The sequence below is a fragment of the Bos indicus x Bos taurus genome, chromosome X (genome assembly GCF_003369695.1).
Source record: "Bos indicus x Bos taurus breed Angus x Brahman F1 hybrid chromosome X, Bos_hybrid_MaternalHap_v2.0, whole genome shotgun sequence".
In the NCBI taxonomy this organism is placed as follows: domain Eukaryota; kingdom Metazoa; phylum Chordata; class Mammalia; order Artiodactyla; family Bovidae; genus Bos; species Bos indicus x Bos taurus.
In genome coordinates, this window is record NC_040105.1 from 47,972,875 (window position 1) to 47,985,216 (window position 12,342).

Consider the following 12,342-nt stretch of genomic DNA (forward strand, 5'->3'; position numbering starts at 1 on the left):
GTGTTCTTACTGTTTTGAAGTAATCAAATGTTGTGCATGGTATTTTACTTAAGCTGCAACCTGTTACAGACGTGAATTTCTGTTTAAGTTGAAAGCAAGAGTCCTTGACTATAAAGGAAAAAAATAAAAAACACAAAGCTCAAAGAAAGAAAAAAGCTGCCACAATACCCAGGAAGGGGTGGGGCAAGGGCATGCAAATGCACCACAAAACTCTCCTATTTGCAGTTGTCTTTTTCTTGATTTAGTGTCCACTTGATTGCCAGAAATATTTGACTGATTTTCAGAGCTCTGACAAAGTTGGCTCTGACAGTTTCTGCTTATTTTTTGATGTTTCTGTGGAGAAATGAGAGCTAGGAATTGTCTACTCTGTTGTTTTGTTATATGATCTATAATTTTTTAAACAATAGCTTTATTGAGATATATTCAAGTACTATCAACTTTACCTTTTAAAATGTACAGTTCAGTGGGCTTTGTATATCACAGAGTTTTGCAATCATCATCATTATCTTAATTTCAAACATTTTCATCACCATAAAAAGTGACTTTATCAGTCCCTTTCCATTCCACCCCTCCTCGAGCTCTAGCCAACGACTAGTCCAATTTCTGTCTCTATGGATTTGTCTTTTCTGAATATTTCATGTCAATAGAACCATGCATTATGTGGTCTTTTGTTACTGACTTCTTTCACTTAGTATAATTTTACGTGGCTTATCCATGCCATAATATGTATCAGTACTCTACTCCTTTAAAAAAAAATAACTCTTATTTTTAAGATAGTGGTAGATTCACATGCAGATATAAGAAATAAGACAGAGGTATCCTCTGCAGTATTTTCCTAGTTACCTACAACTGTAGTTCAATATCATAACCAGGATGTTGACATTGATACAGTTAAAGTACAGAATATTTCCATTACTACAAGGACCCCTCATGTTGTCCTGTTATATTATAGCCACACTCACCACTCTCCTAATTCCACCCTATTCTTAATCTCTTGTAGCCTTTTACCTGTTTTCCATAGATATAATTTTGTCATTTCAGGAATGTTAAGTGAATATAATTTTACAATTGTAGCTTTGGAGACTGACTTTTTTCACACAGCATAATTCTTCTGTTGTTGAGGTTCATACATTGTTGTTGTGTGTATTAATAGTCCATTCCCTTTTTATTGCTGATTTGTATTCCATATTATGGATACACCATAGTGTGTTCAACCATTCACCCACTGAAGGACATTTGGTTGGTTTCCAATTTGGGGCTACTATGAACAAAGCCATTATGAACTTTCATGCACAGGTTTTTGTGTGAACAGAAATTTTCACTTATCTGAGATAAATGACCAAGTGTAATTGCTGGGTCACATGGTAGTTGCGTTTTTAATTGTATAAGAAACTGCCAAACTTTCAGAGTTATGCCATTTTGAATTCATACCAGCAATGTATGAGTGATTCAGTTTCTTCATCATTGTCAGCATTTGGTGCTGTCACTTTTTTACTTTAGACATTTTTGTGGGTTTAAGGCAATGGCATCCCACTCCAGTACTCTTGCCTGGAAAATCCCATGAACAGAGGAGCCTGGTAGGCTGCAGTCCATGAGGTCGCTAGGAGTGGGACACAACTGAGTGACTTCCCTTTCACTTTTCACTTTCATGCATTGGAGAAAGAAATGGCAAACCACTCCAATATTCTTGCCTGGAGAATCCCAGGGACAGGGGAGCCTGGTGGGCTGCCATCTATGGGTTGCACAGAGTCGGACACGACTGAAGCAACTTAGCAGCAGTAGCAACAGTGATATCTCATTATATAACCTGAGCTTTTTCATAGTGTCCACCTCAACGGAGTTCATATGAGAGTTCATGTGTGTAAAGTGTATAGCATAGTTAGGTAATGCCACCTATAGTTATCACAAAAATGTCAATGATATCGTCCCCATCCTCAAAATAGTCATTATCTTATGGGAGAAAAAGACATGGGAACACATAATGTCAAACAATATCAATCCAGATGACATTAGATGGAGGCGGCATTAATCAGAAATTATAAGATTCCAGACTGGGGATAAAAGATGGTTAAGGAAGATTTCCTAGGAAAGGTGATTTTTAGCTAAATTCTGAAGAACAAGTTAGTTTAGCTAAGCAAAGGGAGGGGTGGCATGGATGCATTTCCAATAGATAGTACATATGGGGAGTATGGTGGTCAGAAGTTTAATATGGCTATGATATATGAGATTGCAGTGAAGAAAAGTCATAGATGAGGCTGGGGGAAAGCAGTGAGGGATCAAGCAGGGACTTACTACAAAATGGAGCTTAGAATTAATCTCATAGGTACTAGGGAGCCACGAAATCCCCAGGAGTGACATTTGGCCAGATTGGAGACTTTTATGGTGCCCTTCATCTCCTAAGGCTTCTTGCTCAGATTCTTGTTGTCAAGGAACTGGCTAATTTCTGGGTCTCTGATGGGCTGGCCATGCTCCCTTTTCAATGGTTTCTTACAAAAAGCTCCCTACATGTTAGACATATTTATAATTCCTCCCCAACCCATCACCAAACAAAGCCCAAACATGGCCATAAACACATCATTAATCACATCTCAGTTCTTATTAAGACAATAAATGTAGGTTTCCATTTTTAACCCCCTGCTCCAGTTTCCCATTTTTCCCCAGGCTTCTTTCAGGATTTCTTGCTTTCTCCTCCTGTTTCTGCCCTAGCAAAATTCAGAAAATCTGTGTTGCCTCATCTGTACCAGGAAGTGTGTTTGCTTTAATGGTCTGGCATTCCCAAAAACTATTTGTAATAATTGGAACTCTTCTCACACTTGTAGATTCTTTATTTTCTTTTAATTTATTTTTTTAATTTATTGACTGTTCTGGGTCTTCGTTGCTGAACACAGGCTTTTACTAGTTGCGGTGAGCAGGGGCTGCTCTCAAGGCTTCTCCTTGTGGTGGCTTCACTGTAGAGTATGTTGTAGAGTATGGGCTCTAGGGCACTCAGGCTTCAGTAGCTGTGGTAGATGAGCTTAGCTGCTTCACAGCATGTGAGATCTTCTAAGACCAGGGATCAAATACAGGCTTTGGCAGGCAGATGCTTAACCACTTTTGCTGAAGCTGAAGCTTCAATACTTTGGCCACCAGATGTGAAGAGCCAACTCAATGAAAAAGACCATGGTGCTGGGAAAGATTGAAGGCAAAAGGAGAAGGGGGGTGACAGAAGATGAGATAAGTTTAGGTAGCATCACCAACTCAATGGACATTAATTTTAACAAACTCCAGGAGACAGTGGAGGACAGAGCAGCCTGGTGTACTGAAGTCTATGGAATCACAAAGAGTCAGACACAACTTAGCAACTGAGCAACAACAGTCTTGACCACTGAACCACCTGGGTATTAGAAACACTTGTAGTTTCTAATGGTTTATTCTCTTGTCAACATCATGAGTACTCTGGCAAGATGGATATTAGCTCTATTTTATTAAAAAGGATGCTGAATTTCAAAAGGATAAAGTCACATACTGAAGCTCACACTGTTTTAGGGCAAAGTTGGGCCTTAAGCCTATGTGATCCAATGCCTTACTAGTAGATTAGACACCCCTTCTTCACTTTCTTGGCCAAATCTCTTTGTTCTCTCCCTACTGGTCCTTGCAACCCCCAAAGGACAGGCTTTGGCTTGAAAGTTTCTACTTCTTGTCCAAGGACTCTGACAAAATGATTGAAAATAGGCACTCAGAGAGACATCAAAACAGGTCCAGAAGGAAAGCATACCATTTCATCACTGTACACTAGCCCCTAGATCCATGGTGGCACATCAGGGGAAAACCTTTAAAGGCCTCAAATGTTGAACAGATTCTGCTCCCCTTGCCAATATGTAATTCAAAATAAAAACAATAAGGTGTTGAAATCACTGTACAGAAGTTAATTAATATTTGGAGTGTTTTTAATATCAAATAGGAAAGTGTTCTCATTTTAGAGGTCATTTTTTTGTACACTGGCTTTGAGGGTGACTATTTATTGGCCCATCTGCACTACATGGTAGGTATGAGTTCCTGATGACAATAGTGTGCAAATATGAGGCCTGTTTGGGCTGACTGCCAAGCTTGCCTTGGTCCTTCTGTCTGTCACGGCCTCTGGGAGGCCCTGTTAGTTCCCACCCTGAAGAACTGGATTTTGTAGGGACTGTCTCCTGGACTCAGTTCAGGCTTCTAGACACAAATGGTTGGCTTGATGCAGGAGTTTAGGACAGCTCCAGGGACTGAGGTTCACTCTTTTCCCTGGCTCCCACTCTGTTTTTCTCTGCCTGTTTCTGACTATATATATCCCTTTCCCTCTTTCTCTTTGCTTTTTTATTGTCCTCCCTATTTATTCATATCTCTGAGTCTTTATCCTTCTTTGCCCTAGTCTCTCAGACTCTTTATCCTTTTCTTTTATCCTTTCTGTCTCCTTCCTTGTCATTCTGTCTTCCTCTATTTTCCTCATATACCAATCTTCCTTCCTTTGCTTTTTGATCTCTGTGTATGTGTGTCTTGGTCTCATCATCTCCACCTTTGTCTTGTTTTCTTTCCCATTCCAGAGCCCACTGCTGCTGCTGCTAAGTCACTTCAGTCGTGTCTGACTCTGTGCGACCCCATAGACAGCAGCCCACCAGGCTCCCCCGTCCCTGGGATTCTCCAGGCAAGAACACTGGAGTGGGTTGCCATTTCCTTCTCCAATGGAGGAAAGTGAAAAGTGAAAGTGAAGTCGCTCAGTCGTGTCCAACCCTTAGCATGGACTGCAGCCTACCAGGCTCCTCCATCCATGGGATTTTCCAGGCAAGAGTACTGGAGTGGGGTGCCATTGCCGTCTCTGCCCAGAGCCCACAGGGAGTTTTAAAGAGGATAAGTTGCTATATTTTGGGCTTTCTCTCTAGAGGAGTTAGGGATGAAGACTTAGGGCTAAGTTTGAACTTCTCAAATGTGGATTGGGCCCTACAAGGAGATAACTAAAGCAGGAGGGAAAAGTGGCTTATTCAGTAATAGAATGGAGGCTGGGGTGGGAACTTGGCAAAGACTGTGAGTTCCAATGTTCAGTCAGTGTCCTGGCCCTGTGCTCTCTGACTGAATCCTTGAGGCTATTTTTGGAAGCTTTCAAAATCTCCCAGAAGACTCCTACCCTTTCCAATCAGCCTGGGCTGTCAGAGGATTCATTGATGATAGAAGAACTGAGACATGCCTGCCTTCTGTCTTTCCTGAGCTCTAACTAGCCCTGAGAAAACAATAATATCACTGCCCCAGAGTGGGGTGTCATGGAGAGAGAGGGGAGTAGTGGCAATTCATGATGAGATAGCCAGGGAGCACGATGGAGGTGATACAGCACCTCAAACCCCAAGATGCCAAAGTATCCCATCTAGAGATCAGCTGGTCTTGCTCCCTCAATATGTATACATGGGGAAAACTGGAAGGGGCACTATTAATATTTCTCTTAAAAGAAGGGAGAAAAAAGAAATCTCTTAGATCCATTTCTGTCACCTCTGCCTTAGCTTATTATCTTTGTCATAGATTGTTGCAATAGCATAGTTTTTCTGCTTCTAGACTCTCTCTGGGCAATCTAGCCTCCTTATTTTCCAGACAAGCGTATCATAATTTGGGGTTGAGGTGGGATTGCAGGAGTGTGTCACACCTGCTTAAAGCCTTCACCAGCTCCCCAGTACCTACTGGATAAAATCCAAAATTCCTTAGCTAGATATATAAGCCTAACCCTGTTTGTTAGCCCCCACTGACCTTTCTAAATTATTCTCTTACTTGTTATACTTCCCTTTGAAATGTTCAAACTCCCTGCCACTTTCCATATTCTCCTAACCTGACATTCTCTCTTTCACCTCTCCCAACATCCACCTCTTCCTCCAAAAAAGTTAACACATTTCTACAGGTAGAAATTAAAATAGCTTATTGAATACCTACTTTCTGTCAGGCACTGTGCTGGGTGTTGGGAGTGTACAGTGAATGAGACCAGAGCGGGAGGACACAGGTGGCAAATAGTTAATAAACATAAAGAACACATGGTAGTCCTCTCATTTTATGGATGAGGAAACTGGGTCTCAGAGAGAGAATATGATTTGGCCATGACACACAGCTAGTGCTGAGATCCCAAATGCAAATTTGATCCCAAATGCTAACTTTAACTTTGGTACTATTTCCACTATTTCTACTACCTACCTACCTGATCCTGCTGCCTGCAAATCATTTCCTTCACCTACCTATCTTAGCTCTCAAAATTATTACTCCATTAGAAAAGTACTCTTGTGCAGTAGCATTTGCTTCCAAGAATCCCCTATTAACATGTCAAGGCAGCATACCTAGAAGCCTGAGAACACATAGCACTTCTCAGTTTATGAGCTTCAGTGTAGCAGTCACCTAGCAGGAAACAGAGGAAAGTGGATGCCAGATGCTGAATTCTGATGGAAGGCAGAAGAAAGGTGTGGTAGTCAGAATAAGGGCTTAAGTGTATTAGAAACAAATATAGATTAAAATTTTTATAAACTTGACAGGATAAAACAGAAATAATAAAACAAATATTGATAAGGTTGACAATAGAAAAAATTTGCATTGTGAAAAATTAAAGTCAAAAGACAAAGGAAAAACTGATGACATATTTGTAAGATATTTGACATATAAGGGAGTGATACCCTTAAACTATAAAGGAATTTTTTAAATCAATAATAAAAAGAGAACACCTCAGGGAAAACTGAACAAAGGAAATGAATCAATTTATAAAAGAAGAAACATAAATGACTAACTTAACATTAAAAGATGCTCAACCTCACTAGTAATTATATAAATGTAAATAAAGATGAAGGGACTGTTTTGTGTAGCATATTGGCAAAGATTAAATTGACTGATACCCAGTCTTGGTAAGCATGTGAGGATAAAAGTACTCGCATGCACTGCTCATGAAATGAAAGCTAGAACAATCTTTGAAGATTATTTGGTGACATGTATCAAAATTTTAAAGTTGCTTACCTTTTTACTCACTGAGGAATAAATGTGGACTAGACTGCAGAGGTATATGCATAAAGTTATTCATTACAATGTTGTTTGATAATACAAAATGAAAAACAACCCAAGTGCCCTTTGATAGCAGAATGCGCAAACTATGGTACATCATGCAATGAAACACTATGCAACCACTTAAAAATGATGAAATAGATTTATATTAGTTGATATAAAAAGATGCCCATGAAATACTTTTGAGTGAATAAAAATCAAATTATAAATTAGCATGTAAAGAGTGTAAATTATGGTTGGTGTGTGTACACCTCTCTCTCTCCAGCTTTGTGGTTGTTATTGTTCAGTCATGTCCGACTCTTTGCGACCCCATGGTCTGCATCATGCCAGGCTTCTGTCCTTCACCATACCCCAGAGTTTGCTCAAATTCATGTCCATTGAGTTAGTGATGCCATCCAACCATCTTGTCCTCTATTGTCACCTTCTCCTCCTGCCTTCAATCTTTCCCAGCATCAGGGCCTTTTCTAATGAGTCAGCTCTTCCCATCAGGTGGCCGAAGTATTGGAGTTTCAGCTTCAGCATCAGTCCTTCCAATGCATATTCAGGGTTGATTTCCTTTAAGATTGACTGATTTGATCTCCTTGCAGTCCAAGGGACTCTCAAAAGTCTTCTCTAACACCACAGTTCAAAAGCATCAATTCTTCAGTATTAAGCCTTCTTTATGGTCCAACTCTCACATCCATACATGACTACTGGATAAACCATAGCTTTGACTAAACGGACTTTGGTCTATTTCCTTCGTCACAGACACACGAGCTTTTTGATCATTGTACAAGGCACTACAAATTTATATATATATATATATATATATATATATATATATATATACTGGACTATATTAAGAGAAATATTATTTTTAGAAGAAATTTATCTGTACATTGGGCAAAGTCCTCTAGGGTCCAGCTTCAGGCATGGTATGTTAACAGGCACGCAGACAAATGATAAATTAGAGTCTATCCAGAAGGACATAAGTAGGTTAGAAGGGACACAACTCAGGGAAATTAGGTGAAGGTGCTGGAAACAGAGAGGATAAAAATTCCAGGGAAACTGATTCTGGTTTAAATAAAAGAAACTCTTCAAATGCCCTAGTTCTCTTATGATTGAGCAGGATGTCTAGCTAGGGATGGGAAGTGAGCTTTTCACCACTGGAGGTATGTAAGAAGAGGGTTAGGGAGTCAGATGGCTTCCAAGTCAGTTCTCTTAGAGTTTTTGAGAATCTCAGACCTGACAAATATTGTGGACCTGCACTACCTGCCTGAGACTGATGGGAAAGGCAAGGGTGGGAGTCCCTGAGAATTAAGCCTAATGGGATTTGCAGTGAGTTAGAGCAAAGACCATGATCAGCCTGGCTTCCCACTCCCTGACCCTTAGAGAGATCTCCCCTTACCTCTCCAAGCCTCTCCTCCCCACCAGCCCCTCTTTTTTTCTACAGCATCTGACCAGTGGGAATTGCAGGGCTTCCAACAAGGAGACTGGAACTCCTACAGCTCTTCCCTCCTTGGTGTCAATTCAGTTCAGTTCAGTCGCTCAGTCGTGTCTGACTCTTTGCGACTCCATGGACTGCAGTACACCAAGCTTCCCTGTCCATCACTAACTCCTGAAGCTTACTCACACTCATGTCCATCGAGATCTTGGGGTCAGAGAGTTTAATTGGCTCCATTGTTAGGCTGAATAGGTAGGCTATTACCTAGGTGGTGTGAACCCAAGGGCACTAGGCAGATCCTCTTGTTTTAAGAGACCTCCCCAATATCTGAGTTTTCACCCTTAGTGTTTCGTCCTTTGAATCTTGAATGCTTTCCAAAGTTCCTTTGCAAAAATGCCAGTAATTCCACGAAGGGGATCACCTTAAGCTGCCAGGAAAAGGCAAAGAGGGGGAAGAGCTTCTGCATTCTGCAGAGAGCCTCTTCTGAGTGTCTTGAGAAGTTTTGTACACTGGGAAGCTAAGCAAAGCAGAAGAGGGGAAGACGACTTTGAAGAGAAATTTTTCTATCCACGGGCCCAATCTACTGTGTGGTTAAAACTTAGAAGAGCTAGACTCAGTAGCTCCTAGGCCTCACCCAGAGAACTTTTAAAAATACTGATGCCCAGATTTCACTCAAGCACAGAAGATTCTGACTTAATTGGTCTAGGGTGGGGTGCAAGCATATTTATTTTTGCAAATCTTCCCAAGTGATTCTAATAAGCAGCCAGGACTGTGAACCAAGTTAAGAAGAGCCCTGTCAGATATAATCTAGTGTGGCAGAGAACAAACAGGGTTAGATCTGCCTCCTGGTTCTCAGTAGTACAAAACCATGGGGAAGGGAAAGTACTAGCTCTCTGCTCCCCAGCTATACCCCTTGCCTCAAGGGTGATTAGAGGCAGGTGGGCTAGTTACTTGTATAGGTGACCAAACTTTCTGGTTTTCCTGGGACTTTTTTGGTTTTAAAACTGAAAGTCCCACATCCCCAGCAAATTGGAAAAGTTGGTCACCCTACACAGGCTGAATGAAAGTATTTAAACCTTAAGTCACTTATTTGAGCACAGACTGGGACAACCATTACTTTCTGTCCCTCAGTTTTCTTTTCTATGAAACAGGGCTAGCCTTTGAATGCTTATACTGACTCTCTCACTGCCTGTTGTAAAATGAAATAGCGTTAGTAAAAGGGCCCAGTGATCTGTAAAGCACTCCACACACTACTGGATGGAATGTTATAAATAACAAGCACTACCTGCCAGGTTGTAAAGGTCATAAGATTCTTGCCAGTTAAATCTGTTGTGTACAATGTGGTGATGGGCTGGTTCTCATTTATCCTTTTCTTCTCCCTCATGTGTTTCTTTACCTCTTCCTTCAATGTTTAAAAAACGTTGTCTAGGATATCAGAGGTGGAAAGTATTTCAGACACCTTTCAGTCCTATCCCACCATTAAACAGCTGTAGAGAGAGAGACCTAGGAGGTAAAATGACTGATCCAAGATCATCATCCAATGCCAGAGCTGGGATTCAAACTCAGAACACCATGATGCCCAGCCCCTTTATTCCAGAGTTATGTGACATTGCCCAACAACTTCCCAGACCCCCCTAAGTCCATATGTTCTTTTTGAGGGCACTGTGTTTAATTTTTCCCACAAGCACTGAGTACAAAGAGAAAAGGAAGCTCAAGGGACTATGGGAGTTCAAGACAGGGGAACCCTCTCAGATAAGATGAGCTGAGACTAGAAGAAAAGTAATAGCTCTTCAGGCAAACAGGGGGGTAGGGGGTGAGGGAAGCCAGTAGGGAAAGGGCATTTTAGGCAGTGGGAAAAGCAGACCCAATGGCCCAGAGGAATCAAAATTGTCCAGTGGTTGGTATGGCTAGAAAGCATGGTAATCAGTAGCTAGACAGATGAGACTGGTCATATATACCCTGGTAAGGGGTTTTAACTTTAGCTATAGATGTCAGAACACCACTCTTCAGTTTTAAACTTGGGTCAGGTATTTAACTCTCTTTAACCAATTGTAACACTAGGATGAATAGAGAGGGATTAATAAAAACAATGTGAGACTTAGCATTATCCTCAATCTCAGAACAAAACACTCACTTTCCTGGCCCAAGTTGCTGAGTAATGGAATGACACCTAACCCTTACTCACCCCTGGAATACCGGGCTGGGAGGAGGCCCAGCTCCTGTGTGGAGGTTCAGCCCCTCAGTCCCACCCTCCCCTGTCTGGGCTGAGTTTAGGCTAAGCCAGGTAGACTCTGGGCCCAGGCTGGCTGGTCTTCAGGCTGTCCCTCAAAGAGTATGCTTTCCAGGTTGCTCTGGGACAAGGGGACTAGGGGCCTTGGGACCCTTTACCCCTAGCAGTTCTGCCCCCTGGAAATAAATACATCACCCAAGATCTCTGCTCTTATTGTTTCAGTCTGCATTGGTGGAGTGTTCCCTATCAATATTCTGGGCTTCATGTAATGACCTCTTCAATTCAGTTCACTATAGCACAAGGTTCTTTCTTTCTTTCCCATGGAGTTTCCTTGAAGCGTGTTCATTCACTGACAGTCTAATGAGGAAGGCAGACAAAAATAATTATAGAGCAGTGGGAGAGTTAAGTGTCCAAAGCATAGTTGTAACACAGGGAAGGAAGGGAATTTCTGTGGTGGGGGAGGCAGCTTTCCAGGGAAAAATGACATTTGGCTTGAGATGTAAAATTTGATAGGGGTTGGTCAGGGAGAAAAGGATTATAAAACTGAGGGAGCAATAGGCTTAAAGGAATAGAGCTTTGAACTTACCTGGGGATGATTAGGTGTGGTTCCAGCATAGAGGAAATGCATGATGGTGCTGGAGAGAGCAGAGAATGCAGGAGGAAATGTTGAGATAAGATTGCTCAGCTTCCTCCTAGACCTTTCCACCCGATGGTTCATGAGTACCTCAAACTCACTGTGTCCAAAATCTTCATCTTTTGCCCCATAAACTGGTCCTCTTCTAAAATTTCTAATCAATGAGTCCTAGCAATTCTACCTCTTCAATCTCTCTGTAACTTATCCTCTTCTCTCTGTTTCTAATACCACCACAAATGCTGAGTGCAAAGAGAAAAGGAAGTTCAAGGGACTATGAGAGTTCAAGACAGGGGAACCCTCTCAGCTAAGATGAGCTGAGGCTAGGAGGAAAGTAACAGCTCTTCAGGTAAATAAGGGTGTAGGGAGTGAGGGAAATCAGCAAGGAAAGGGCATTTTAGGCAGTGGGCAAAGCATACCAAAAGCAGACCTAGTTCAGTACTGAAGAATTAATATAACTTTTCCCTTTCTAGAAAGAGAATTATGTGACTGATCATGTCTTTCTTTTAATATGGACCACAAGATTCTTGTAGTTGTTGAGTTGCTAATTCTTTGCGACTCCATGGACTGTAGCCCCCCAGGCTCCCTGTCCATGGGAAATTTTCCAGGGAAGAATACTGGAGCAGGTTTGTCATTTCCTTCTCCAAGGGATCTTCCTGGACTAGTATAACATAGTAGTCATGCTACTCGGATACTGGCTCAGATGCTCAGAGCCAAATTCTCAGCTCAACAGTGTCAGCCCTAGTGGCTTCCATACCTGTCCTCTCTTCTTACTAATGTATCCTTCTCTAACCATCTACAGTTAGTTAATTTCTTAATTTTGTCTTTCTGATTCTAATGTCTATCATCATGATTTAAAAATTGCATTTATTTATTTATCATTTTTTTCTGTGGCAAGTTACCTCAGATCATTTATGGAATATTGAGAGCTGGAAGAATTGACAGATGATTGGCCCACAGGTGATAAAATATGCCAGATCCTCATTATTTTCACCTGCACTATTACAATGGCTTCCAAACTGAGTTCTA